At 35.8% G+C, this 12992-nt stretch overlaps 1 non-coding gene across 1 annotated transcript; it reads right to left on the bottom strand.

Moving 5' to 3' along the window:
* Positions 1 to 4379: 4379 nt before the first annotated feature.
* LOC112859825 (U6 spliceosomal RNA) lies at positions 4380 to 4483 on the bottom strand. Its single transcript, XR_003223557.1, has one exon. It is a non-coding gene; the product is annotated as a U6 spliceosomal RNA (small nuclear RNA).
* Between the last annotated feature and the right edge of the window lie 8509 nt (positions 4484 to 12992).

Below are 12992 nucleotides of genomic sequence, written 5' to 3'. Positions count from 1 at the left end.
TATCACATTTTCTGATTTCAAGCTATACTTAAAGCTATGGTAGTCAAAACAACATGGTACTGGCATAAAAAGAGACATACTGTTCAATGGAATAGAATTGAGAACCCAGAAATAAACCCACTTACATACAGTCAACTAATATTTGATAAGGGATCTTAGAATAGTCAATGGAGAAAAGATAGTCTTTTCAATAAATGGTGCTGGACAGATTGGATATTCACATGCAAAAGAATAAAACTAGACCCCTATTCTTCACCACTCACAAAAATTAACTCAAAACGGATTAAAGACTTAAGTGTAAGACTGGATACTGTAAAATTCCTCAAAGAAAACAGGGAAAAAACTCGTTGACATGGGTCTTACCAATGATTATTTGGATATGACACCTAAAGCCTATTTAACAAAACAAAAAATAAGTGGGACTACATCAAAAACTTCTGCTCAACAAAATGAAAACACAACCTATCAAATGGGAAAAGAATATTTGCAGGACAACAAAGAGTCCAATTAAAAATGGGCAAAGGACCTGAGTAGAATAACTGGAATATTTTTCCAAAGAAGATATGTGAATGGTTAACAGGTACATGAAAATCTGCTCAACATCACTAATCATCAGAGAAATGCAAACCAAGGCCACAATGATACAGCACCTTACACTTGTTAGTATGGTTATTATCAAACAAACAAAGGATAACAAATGCAAAAGAGAGTGTGGAGAAAAGGGAACATTTGTGCACTGTTGATGGAGTTGTAATTTGATCCAGCTACTATTGCAAATGAATGAAGTTCCTCAAAAAATTAAAAATATAACTACCATATATGATTTAGAAATTCTGCTTCTGGATATTTATTGAAAGGAAATGAGAACACTATGTCAAAGATGTATCTGCACCCCTATGCTCATAGCAGCATTATGTACAACAGCCAAGACATGGAAATAACCTAAGTTTTCATGAATGGATAAAGATGTGATCACACACACACACAGCCATAAAAAAGAATGAAATCTTGCCATTTGCAACAACATGGACTTTGAGAGCATTATACAAAGAGAAAGACAAATACTGTAGGATCTCATTTATATATGCAAACTAAAAACAAAACAAAGATTTGTGGTTTCCAGAGGTGGGGGTTGGAGAAGGGATAAATGGATGAATGTGGTCAAAAGGTACAAGCTTCTAGTTATAAGGTAAGTAATTACTAGAGATGTAATGTTTAACATAGTGACTACTATAGTTAATACTGCTGTATGGTACCTTTGAAAGTTGTTACAAGAATAAATCCTGAGTTCTCACTACAAGGAAAAACTTTCCCCCACCCTTTTCCCCCTATATTTATAGGTGATGGCTGTTAACTAAATTTATTGTGGTAATCATTTCACAATATATGTAAGTCGAATCATTATGCTTTACACCTTATATTTATACAGTACTATATGTTTAATATATCTCAAAACTGGGAAAAAGAATGAGAGCAAGAGAAATTTAGAGCTTGTGTTGATGTCATAGTCCTTCAGTTTTAAGATGTCTTCATTGTTTATAAAATTGGTCTAATTATATTAGTTCAGTTAAATAAAAATACTACCACACAAGTATTATAATGTTACTGAGAGTAGAAATAGTAAAATAAGTATCTTACATTCAAAGATATAATTATATGTATTCTCTTTGCAGTTACTTGTTGGCTTGTGTACATTTAGACTCTGCTCAGACACAATTTAAAAAAATCACCTATTGCGGCGCCTGGGTGGCTCAGTCGGTTAAGTGTTCAACTTCGGCTCAGGTCATGGCCTCACAGCTCATGAGTTCGAGTCCTGTGTTGGGTTCTGTGCTGACAGCTCAAAGCCTAAAGCCTGCTTCAAATTCTGTGTCTCTGTCTCTCTCTGCCCCTTCCCTGCTTGTGCTTGGTTTCTCGCTCTCTCAAAAATGAATAAACACTAAAAAAAATTTTAAAAAAGATCACCTATTGACTTATTCCAATAGGAATGCTCCCTATTAAGGTGCAAATTCTCTAAATTTGTTGGTGATCCAGTATAGTGACTCTAGTGTCATGAGTCTTCATTTACATGCCCTTCCTTAACAATGTCTGAACAGGTTTACTTGATACTTTTCCAAGATCAACAAAAGAATTCTTTGAAACTTAAAATCTACTTTTTAAAATATTCAGTTTATAGTTAACAGAAGCTTAAAGACAATTCTTTCTTTCAGGTTGCTTGCAGCATTTTCCCCAAACTTCAGAAAATTCATGGCACAAGTGTCACTCCTTATGGCTCTTCTACTTTGGACAGTCATGGAGCTAAAGCGTAGAGCTTATATACAATGAAACACATAAAATGGAATTCTAGCAACTGCTATCCTATTGTCTGAATTGGCTCTTTGGTTGAAAACTATCAACCATTTTCTTGCTGCTGGTGAAGTCCCTAGGTGGGCATGCTTAGAATGAGTTTTGGTCTATTTTAAATATTTTAAATATTTCTTTTTTCTTAGTTTTGTTTCTGCCTCTGATTCATATGGTCTACTGCTAGATCCGACATCTGATAGCAGTGATTGCTTGCCTGCCATTGTTCAAAGCTCAGTTTGTAAATGACAGATGCTTTCTGTCCGAACTTCATGAATTCTATCAGTTTTAATTCTACTGCTTCTTCTATCTATTGCTATTGCTCAAATAGATACAAGAGGGAGTTGTAGGAACTACAGTTCTCTTGTGTAACTCCTTCCAAATGCTCTTAAGTAACAAGAATGGCTCAAATACTCTTTGAATGAGTTTTGGCAGGAAATATAATATTGCCTGTACTGATAGATGCTGGGAGACATTCATTACAGAAACTCTTTCTAAATCTGTTTCCTTCATTGTTGTTGACTATCTTTTACTTCAAACCAATATAAACAAAAATAAACATGCAAAAAAACCCCAAACAAAACAGAACAAACAAACCTGTTGCCCTGTGTTCCTGTATTTGCAAAAGGTTGTAGATGAGAATTTTGCTTATAAGAACACGTGGGTTACACTGGGATCTCAAAAATCACTTTCTTTAGGCTGTTTACAACCCATGCAGAGAAAAGACTGGTCATAAGAAAGAGGTGATTCCAAATCTTTGAAAGATGAAACAAGAATCAGTTAGTACAGGAATATTAGGTGGTTCCAAATATTAGGTTGTTTCTTGAGCTGAATAAATTCCAATAAAGAAAATAAAACAGTTAGCAGCCTTTTCCAGAGTCAAGGAACAAAAATAATCCACAGACAGGACTTTCCTAATCTCAAGTTACTTCAACTTTTTAATATTTGCTGTTTGTCACTCTTAGAGTCCAGTACTGAAAGTGAGACACACAATGAGGAAATTGCAAATGAACATGAATAGGATATAATTAACCATACCTATTTTGATCATTTGCTCTCCTTATGGACTCATGTGTCTATGACTATTTGCATTTTATACATTTATGGAAAAAAAAAGTGGTTCAGTGAGGGGAGAGAGAAAGATACTAATACATGACTCTAATTTATATAGATATGTTCAAAACAGGATAGTTTTAACAGCTGAATTCCATCAAACAAAAAGTTCTATCACTTTGTAAAGAATTCCATGACTTCCAGTTACTTTGACATCTGAACATGATTAAGTAAAACCATTCAGTAAGGTTCACCCAGTTTTCATTGCTACATCAGAGACCTGTGCCACCATTGTTCCAAGTGCTACTCTGTCCTCTCCAGGGTTTCTGGAAAAGCCCAGTTAAGAGATTTGTAAGAAATTTCTTCCATTAGGCAGAGTTCCCCCTCAGCATTTAAGAGAGAATATTCTCTTTCAAGTAGCTTTTCTTCATGAACTATTGAGATATTGTGTCACATTTGCCGTTAGGTTTCACTGCCCACTCTGAAGGGCACTGAATACTTCTCCTTGCCCTAGCAATGAAATCATCCTGGGATTATTACCAGAACAGTAGATGTTACTGCAGAAATGTAAAGTGAAAGATGAACAAACGCTGAGCTTTTTTGCATGTTGAAATAGATTTTTAAAGTTCAAGACAAGGTGATAATATTAAGGAATTTTGAATCGCAAGAGCTGTGTTTTGTATTTTTCAGAAGGAGAAACTGGAAAGTTCAAAGCATAAAGTTCATGCCCCCCCAAAATGGTTTTTTCCCTCAATCATTTTAATTTTTAATATTTATTAATTTTTTGAGAGAGAGACAGAGCACAAGCAAGGGAGGGGCAGAGTGGGAGTGGTGGGGGGGAATACAGAGAATCCAAATCAGGCTCCAGGCTCTGAGCTGTCAGCACAGAACCTGACATGGGGCTCAAACCTATGAACCTTGAGATCACAACCTGAGCTGAAGTTGGATGCTTAATTGACTGAACTACCCACATGCCCAATCTTTCTTTTTTAAATATGGAATGTTTCATGAATTTGTGTGTCATACTTGCATAGGGGCCATGGTTATCTCTGTATCATTCCAATTTTAGTGTATGTGCTGCTGAAATGAGCACCCATTTTTCTCAATCTTGATCAAGACTTTCAAGTTGGACTCAGGAAGATAATAGGATAAGAGAAAAAAAGTACATCAGAGTGAGTCCTGGGTGGGTGTCTAAGCTACAAATTGGATGCTATGTTCTCTCTGTGGTTATTTCCAAGTGGAGGCATATGATAGAACTTATATCTTCCACTTAAGTTTGTCATTCAGAACAATGTGGAGCCCAAGGAAGCTGGCAAAAATTGCGACTGTCCAGTGCCACATCAACTTAGTGCAGTAGCAGTGGAGCAGAAATGGTGGTGGGATGGGACTAGGCAGATCACACTTGAGATAGCTCTCAAGACCTTTTCCTATGGCCCTTAAAAGATTCAGGGAAATTAGAATGATATCTCATGGCTCAAGAATGTCAAAGAAGTATAGCAGATCAGAAAATGTTTCTCTATATGGAGAGGGGAACATAGACAGTGAAACAAAAGCTAGGGTCAATGGGATAGCGGATCTCCGTGGATGCCAGCATGGGAGCATGAAATGCTAGGGACCAAGGAGGCTGAAAGTGTCAGCAAGTGACCAGATTCTTCCAATAATCAACTTTGCCCTGCTCCACACACACACACCACCACCACCACCACCACCACCACAACTCACTAATCCCTACAAACTTAGGTAAGAATCCAGAAACCTGGGAGAGGAAGACAGGGAAAGAAAACTCTTAGAGGGCTAGCTTAAATTTGAAATTACTAATGTTAGAATTGATTAAAATCAGGTAGGATAGGGATCTGAGTTTATTTATAAAAAACGAAGGAGGCATATTATCTTTGCATATCTGAATAATAGGACCTGATAATTTATACTTGCTATGTATACTTGATTTCTTCCTATTTCTGTTACAGAATCTTGATTAGAAATCTTAAGATATAGACTTTTTTTATTTTCAGAGAAGAGAGAATACACATGAGCAGGGGAGGGGCAGAGGGGGAGAGAGAGAGAAAGAGAGAGAGGAAGAGAGAGACAGAGAGAGGGAGACAGAGAGAGGGAGACAGAGATCCCAAGCAGTCTCCATACTATCAGTGCAGACCCTGACGTGGGGCTTGAACTCATGAACCGTGAGGTCATGATCTGAGCTGAAATCAAGAGTTGGCCACAACTGACTAAGCCACCCAGGTGCCCCAAGAATTATTTCTTAAAGATTCATTTCTTAAACTAGGTGTAAAGCAGAATTGTTTACCATGAAAAGTCACTCAAGAAATCCCTTAGGCCAAGCATACAGTGCAATATACTATATATTTACTCAATTCATCCCAAACAGGCAGTTTTTCCTCCAGGGCTCAAGAATAGCTCTTTTTTCAGGTGACACCAGATTAAGTTGTGTGCTTTGCGTCTTGAGATACTTAGATTGCAAGAAACTCCCAAAATGAGAGACTCATGGGATTGGACATTAGGTGAGGGCGGATTCATTCTTTGCAGCTACCACTCTGAGGCATTGGATCATCCAGCACAAAGATGTCAGCTTTTCCCACATTGTTTAATTCTCTCCCCTACACATATGCTCTCAGTCTCTCTCTAAACTTATTCTTGTGTATTTGAGTAAAGTGTATATGGGCAATTGGACTCGTGTTCATTCTTGAAGTTTTGATTTGGACATTATGGTTCTGGACAGATGGTCTTTGTAAGCAGCCTACCTGGCTTGACAATTTTGGGTTGGATCCAATATCATTTAAACTCAGCCTTTTTCCTTCCAATGCTAAGTATCTGTTCTCTTACAGTGTTAAAACAAAATGGGCTTCTTTCTTCACCCAATACACAAATGTTTTGATAATATTTGCTAACATTTTCAAAACTGCACCTGACTTAACCGCCTATTTGGAAAGGGCAAACTTGAAAGATACTTTTAACTTCCCTTAGGCATTGAGTTATTTTAATATGAAAATTTATTGTCAAATTGATTTCCATACAACACCCAGTGCTCATCCCAACATCCTAACAGATGCCCTCCTCAATACCCATCTCCCACCCCCCATCAACCCTCAGTAGGTTCTCAGTTTTTAAGAGTCTCTTCTGTTTTGCCTCCCTCCCTTTTTTTTTTCCTTCCCCTCCACCATAGTCTTCTGTTAAGTTTCTCAGGATCCACATACGAGTGAAACCATATGGTATCTGTCTTTCTATGACTTATTTCACTTAGCATAACACTCTCCAGTACCATCCACGTTGCTACAAAAAGCCATATTTCATTCTTTCTCATTGCCATGTAGTATTCCATTGTGTATATAAACCACAATTTCTTTATCCATTCATCAGTTGATGGACATTTAGGCTCTTTTCATAATTTGGCTATTGTTGAAAGTGCTGCTATAAATATTTGGGTACAAGTGCCCCTATGCATCAGTACTCCTGTATCCCTTGGGTAAATTCCTAGCAGTGCTATTGCTGGGTCATAGGGTAGAACTATTTTTAATTTTTTTAGGAACCCCACAGTTTTCCAGAGTGGCTACACCAGTTTGCATTCCCATCAACAGTACAAGAGTGTTCCCATTTCTCCACATCCTCTCCAGCATGTATAGTCTCCTGATTTGTTCATTTTAGCCACTCTGACTGGCATGAGGTGGTATCTGAATGTGGTTTTGATTTGTATTTCCCTGATGAGGAGTGATGTTGAGCATCTTTTCATGTGCCTGTTGGCCATCTGGATGTCTTCTTTAGAGAAGTGTCTATGTTTTCTTCCCATTTCTTCACTGGATTATTTGTTTTTCAGGTGTGTGCAAAGCCATTGTTGATGGCAATTCAGCTTTGAAAAGGAAAATTAGTTATACACACTTAATTGTGATCTCAGATTCCATAAATATATTCTTTAAAAGTAACCTTTTGTGATTATTTTAAGCTAGGAAAAAAAATTAGACTGAATTTTAGTGTTACTGATAATAAACATTAAAACTTTTTTAAATATTTATTTTTGAGAGAGAGACAGAGTACAAGTGGGGGAGGGACAGAGAGAGAGAGAGAGAGAGACAGACAGACAGAATCCAAAGCAGGCTCCAGGCTCTGAGCTGTCAGCACAGAGCCTGACGTGGGCCTCGAACTCAAACTGTGAGATCATGACCTGAGCTGAAGTCGGACCCTTAACTGACAGAGCCACCCAGGTGCCCCTAGAGTTACCGATTCTTATTAGTAATGACATAATTATAGGCATAGTTACAGGTAGATAGAGGTTTTGTGGGAATTTCAATTTCAATTTATGAAGCTAAGAATGCAGTTCATGCTTGATCAACATGGGTTTGAACTGAGGGTCCATTTATACAGATTATTTTTGACAAATACAGTGCTATAAATATATTTTCTCTTCCTTGTAATTTTCTTAAAATTTTTTCTAGCTTACTGTATTGTAAGAATATAGTATGTAGGGGCGCCTGGGTGGCGCAGTCGGTTAAGCGTCCGACTTCAGCCAGGTCACGATCTCGCGGTCCGTGAGTTCGAGCCCCGCGTCAGGCTCTGGGCCGATGGCTCGGAGCCTGGAGCCTGTTTCCGATTCTGTGTCTCCCTCTCTCTCTGCCCCTCCCCCGTTCATGCTCTGTCTCTCTCTGTCCCAAAAATAAATAAACGTTGAAAAAAAAAAAACTAAAAAAAAAAAAAAAAAAAGAATATAGTATGTAATATATATAACACAGAAAATATGTGTTAGTCAACTGTTGATGTTATTGGCAAGGCTTCTGGTCAGCAGTAGGCTATTAGTAAAGTTTTGGGGGAGTTGAAAGTTACATGCAGATTTTCTACTGCATGGAGGGCTGGCACCTCTAACTCCTGTGTTGTCCAAGGGTCAACTGTATATACAATATTATGAAGTTGAATTTAGGCATTAAAATTAAATTTAAAATGAGATTTATGTATCCAAATTTTAAAAATTAAGTTGACATACACCACAAAATCACACATTGCTAGGGCTTCTTCCCAGATCTCAGAAGGGGTCCCAAACAAAGTGCCCAGAAACATGTTTTTATTAGATGCATGATAAATATCACTTTGGACACAGATTATGGGACATTTCCTAAATAATAGACATTGAACTGGACACTTTATATTTTCTGTCTCATCTTTTATATGTTATTTAATACAGTTATCTCATTTACGTGTTAGGAAGGCAAAGCTCAAAGAGGGTGAGAAACTTGCCTAAGGTCACATAGAAAAAAACCAAAAAAAATTTCATAACAGAAAAAATTCTAATGCATTCAGGTCTGATTCATTCCAAGTCCTTTATTCCTTTTTTATGATACTTATTTAAAATTTGATCAGCACAATTTAAAATGTTAGCATCAGTTGCACTTAAACCTAAAGAGACAAATATGTCCTTCCTTCTTCACTCATCCTTTCGATTTGACATGTAAATTAAATCTTGACCATGGATATATGCTTTACTGGCCAATATTTTGACAAACATTAGATTTGTGTCTAGATTCTGGTAACAGTTACGTGTTATAGAAGATTCTGGGTAAAAATCAAGCTAGGCATAGTATTTTAAAAACCTTAGTGCTATTAATATTCAGGTGAGTAACGCTATTAATATTCACTTACCAATATGTTAAAAACTGAATAGTCTTACCAGGTTTCATATTCATCCTGGAGTACTGTGTTTGGTGGCAAAGAATCTGTGGAAATATTGGCTTCAGACTTGGGCTTATAATTCAACTGAGTCCCAGCTCTAAGTTTTGTAGAAACACAAAGCACAAATTTTTTGTACTTTGATTATTATCTGCTCAGGTTATTGATTTTTTGCCATTTCTCTTTGATCTTAGAGCTTGACGTTTATTATGCTTAGCTATAGGACTCCAGAAATCTTCAGGTTCCAAGGATAGAGCAGGTTTTGTTTTGTGGATTTACAATTTTTCAGGCTTCTGGGTGTGTTAAAGTAAGAGGTTAAAAAAAAAAAAAAAGAAAACCATCTTTCATTACATATGTATGTATATATAGAACATTATAGAACATTTATCTATTTACATATTGGTAAATGTTATTTGTGTTTGGATGTAGTGGTTCTTGACATGATGATCCCCTAGACCCTCACCAGTGGATGTCATTTTGTTTCAAGAGCATGTCATAGTTTATTTGCTGCTTTGAAACCTTCAGCTACATGATCCTTTTGTTTTTACCCTTGGTTTCATGGTAGGTCTTTCAGACTGTACCATGACTTTGTTCACATCATCTTGACTTAACTTTAATATGTCACAGATCAAGTATCTAATTATATGCTTTCTTGCTTCCTATGATTTCTCACTGATGGTCCCCTGTCAACACCAGTTTTTAAGTTGATTTTCTTTGGCAATCATGCCCCTGAAATTTATATATGTATATATTTATGTTTTTTTTTACCCTGGAGTTTGGCCATAGATTTTCAACATCTGGGTTTTGATCAAGATTTTAATTTTGTTCTAGTGACTTCCAATTTACTACTTTCTCAGGCAGGCACTTTGGAAAGGGTCATATGAAGAGAATTTTTTCTATTCTTCATTGACAGAAATATTATCAATGTAATATATATGCATAATACAGATATTTTTGTGCCTTAAAAAGAACAATGGTAATTGTTCTTCAGATAAGAGTGGGGGGAATGACCCCTTTATACAAAAAAAGAGTTTTTCCTTATTTAAATTTTTAAAAATATTCTTATTTTTGAGAGAGAGAAAGAGCATGAGCAGGAGAGGGGCAGAGAGAGAGAGAGAGAGAGAGAGAGAGAGAGAGAGAGGAAGACACAGAATCTGAAGCAGGCTCCAGGCTGTGAGCTGTCAGCACAGAGCCTAATGCAGGACCTGAACCCATGAACCACAAAATCATGACCTGAGCCGAAGTTGGACACTCACCCAACTGAGCCACCCAGGCACCCCAAGGTTTTCCTTATTTAACTCATAGTAATAAATGTTCCTCAGAGTCAGGGCATAAAACAAGCACTGTTGAAAGAGAATTAGAGTCCTAATATATTACTTTTTAGTATCTGTTTTTTATTTTGTTTTATTATTCCACGAAGTGGTATTATTGATTGATTGGGATCCAAGAAGTGATTAAAAACATACATGCCCTATAAAATTGTGAATTTGCTTAGTCTTTTCCAGAAAATTGCTTGTATGTTTCTAAGTGTTTAAATCTAATCACTGCTGATACTAGGTGATAAGCCTTGGCATTTAGAACATAAAATGTTAGATAACCCTAGTTCACTTCATTGACTCTTGGATGTCTACTTTGTGGCAGAAAATATGCTTCACTGATAAGAATATGAAAACAAGTAATGTATGCCCTCACCAAGAGCTCACTATTAATGATAAAATAGAAAATTAACAAAAAGGAAATAGGCTATTTATAAGGAGACATGGTAGAATAATTTTGTCTAAGAAATTTCATCAAATATTATATTCAGAAAATATATTATCTCTGTTCAATTAATTTGTGTAACAAACACTAGAACGATGCATCACTGGTCTCTACAAATTTATTTTCTCAAAGGAAATAGTAGGAAGAGTAAAGCCTCAATCTGGTGTCAGACAGACCTTTGTGGGAGTTTTAGCTCTACCTACTGTTGAATATATGCAAAGTGGCGATAATATTATATATCGATAGATGTTATTATGTTATGAGATTATCTACTACATAATGGTTTGATAACATTAGCCTTCAAAAATGTTTATTAGTTTTGTCATTACTAGAATTGATGAATGGTGTAGAGATCTAAGACTACTAATCAAGAGAAGATCATGATATAGGACCATTTTCTCTTCTCTAAAAATTCTTAAGAAATGAAAAAAGGAATTGGATGCCTGTAGAAATATTTTCAAAATATTCATGGAGCAAAGTAATTCTGTAGACTAGTAGTTCTCGAAATGTGATCACTGGAACAACTGCATCGACATCATCTGAGACCTTGACCAAAATACAAATTCTAAAGCCCCATCCTAGACCTATTGGATCAGAAATTCTGGGAGTGGGTCCCTATTGATTTGTGTTGTTTTAAAGTTTGCAAATGTTTCTGATACATACTAACATTTAAGAACCACTGCTATATATTGATATGAATATTGTCTTATTAGGCAAGTCATTTATGACCAATCTTTTACAAAACACTTTTTTATTACCAAGTCGGTATTTAGGAGTATAGCTTAATTTATTTTCACATGGAAACTTTCAAAGTCATTCCTTATAACAAAATTTTCCTTTTTGTTTCATTTATTTAAAAAAGTTACTTTAGTTACTAAGGAAGAGGAAGAAAAAATGAATTAGCATAAAGTTGAACTTTAGTTAAAATTAAGTGAAATTCAGTATAGACTGAGACATATGTAAAGTAAGAGAATTCTCTGAGAACTTTTCTACCTGTGGCAGAGATCTTGAAGTTAAGAATTTTTTAAAAATTTCTTCTGATCATAATATTTATGTCATTATTTTTCCATAAACTGATTTTTTCTTTTTAACGTATTTTGAAATGGTCTTCTCCAAAATATTTTCATTTTGTAGGGAAGATAAATATTCATAAACGTACTAGAATGGAGGCTGGTTGAGGATTTGAACTCTGTTTAATTTTGCATCCTCAGTATCTACCAATGTGCCTGGTACATGCAAGTGTTTCATAAATATTTATTAAAATTTCATTAAACTTATTACATAGTACAAAGCCAAAAATGACCAATGCCATAGATGAAATAAAGATAAAAATAATCTAAGATTTCATAAAAGAGATTATTTCCATCTGGAGGACTAAGAGCTATTTCACAATAAAGATGGAATGTAAACTAATCCCTTAAAGAATGAGTAGAATCTAGAACTACTTCGGTGCAAGAGTTAGCAAGCATAGGGAAATCAGGTGGCAAGTGAATAACATTTTGCAAGATATAGAGACTGAAAATGCAGGATATGTACATGGAGCAAATAGCCCTGTGTTATAGAAAAATCATAGAAAACAGCAGGATAAAATTTTTTTTTTGAAGCCAGGCCACTGAAGAACAGGCTTGGCATCCAAATATTATTCAGTAGAGTCATTTTAGATTTTTGAATAGGAAGCAAAAGCTTAAGGCGATCCTTAAAGATTAATCAGCCAAGTGTAAACTAGATTAAAGGAGTTGTTGAATGTGATAAGAGGAAGAACAACCTGGGTTTGACAGAATTAGGGAAACTCACTTAACCATCTTATTGTATTTAATGAGTTGTGAGGGTAAAGAAGATAGGATGTCATTTAAATTTAAAGCCTGGCTCATTAAGAGAATAGTCATTCAAAGAAGAGTGTCAGAGAATGGAAGCTGAAGAGGTTTAAATTTTGGACATGATGAATTTAAGATGCCTCTAGACCAAATAGGCAAAGAAATCTAGAAAGTAGTTGCATATTAAATATTAGAATTTAGTAACCAAGTGAGGTTGGACATACAGATTTAAGAGATATCTGTTTAGATTGAATATGAATTGCCAAGGGGAGAGTGCAGCAAAAGTCAAAGATTTGGTTTTGGAGAATTATCTGGATAGTATGGAGGAAGAAATAAGAGAACATCTCCAAGTGTCAAACCACA

The sequence above is a fragment of the Puma concolor genome, chromosome F2, assembly GCF_028749965.1.
Source record: "Puma concolor isolate L17-30 chromosome F2, mPumCon1.1.hap2, whole genome shotgun sequence".
In the NCBI taxonomy this organism is placed as follows: Eukaryota; Metazoa; Chordata; class Mammalia; order Carnivora; family Felidae; genus Puma; species Puma concolor.
This window is presented reverse-complemented; position numbering and strand designations above follow the sequence as displayed.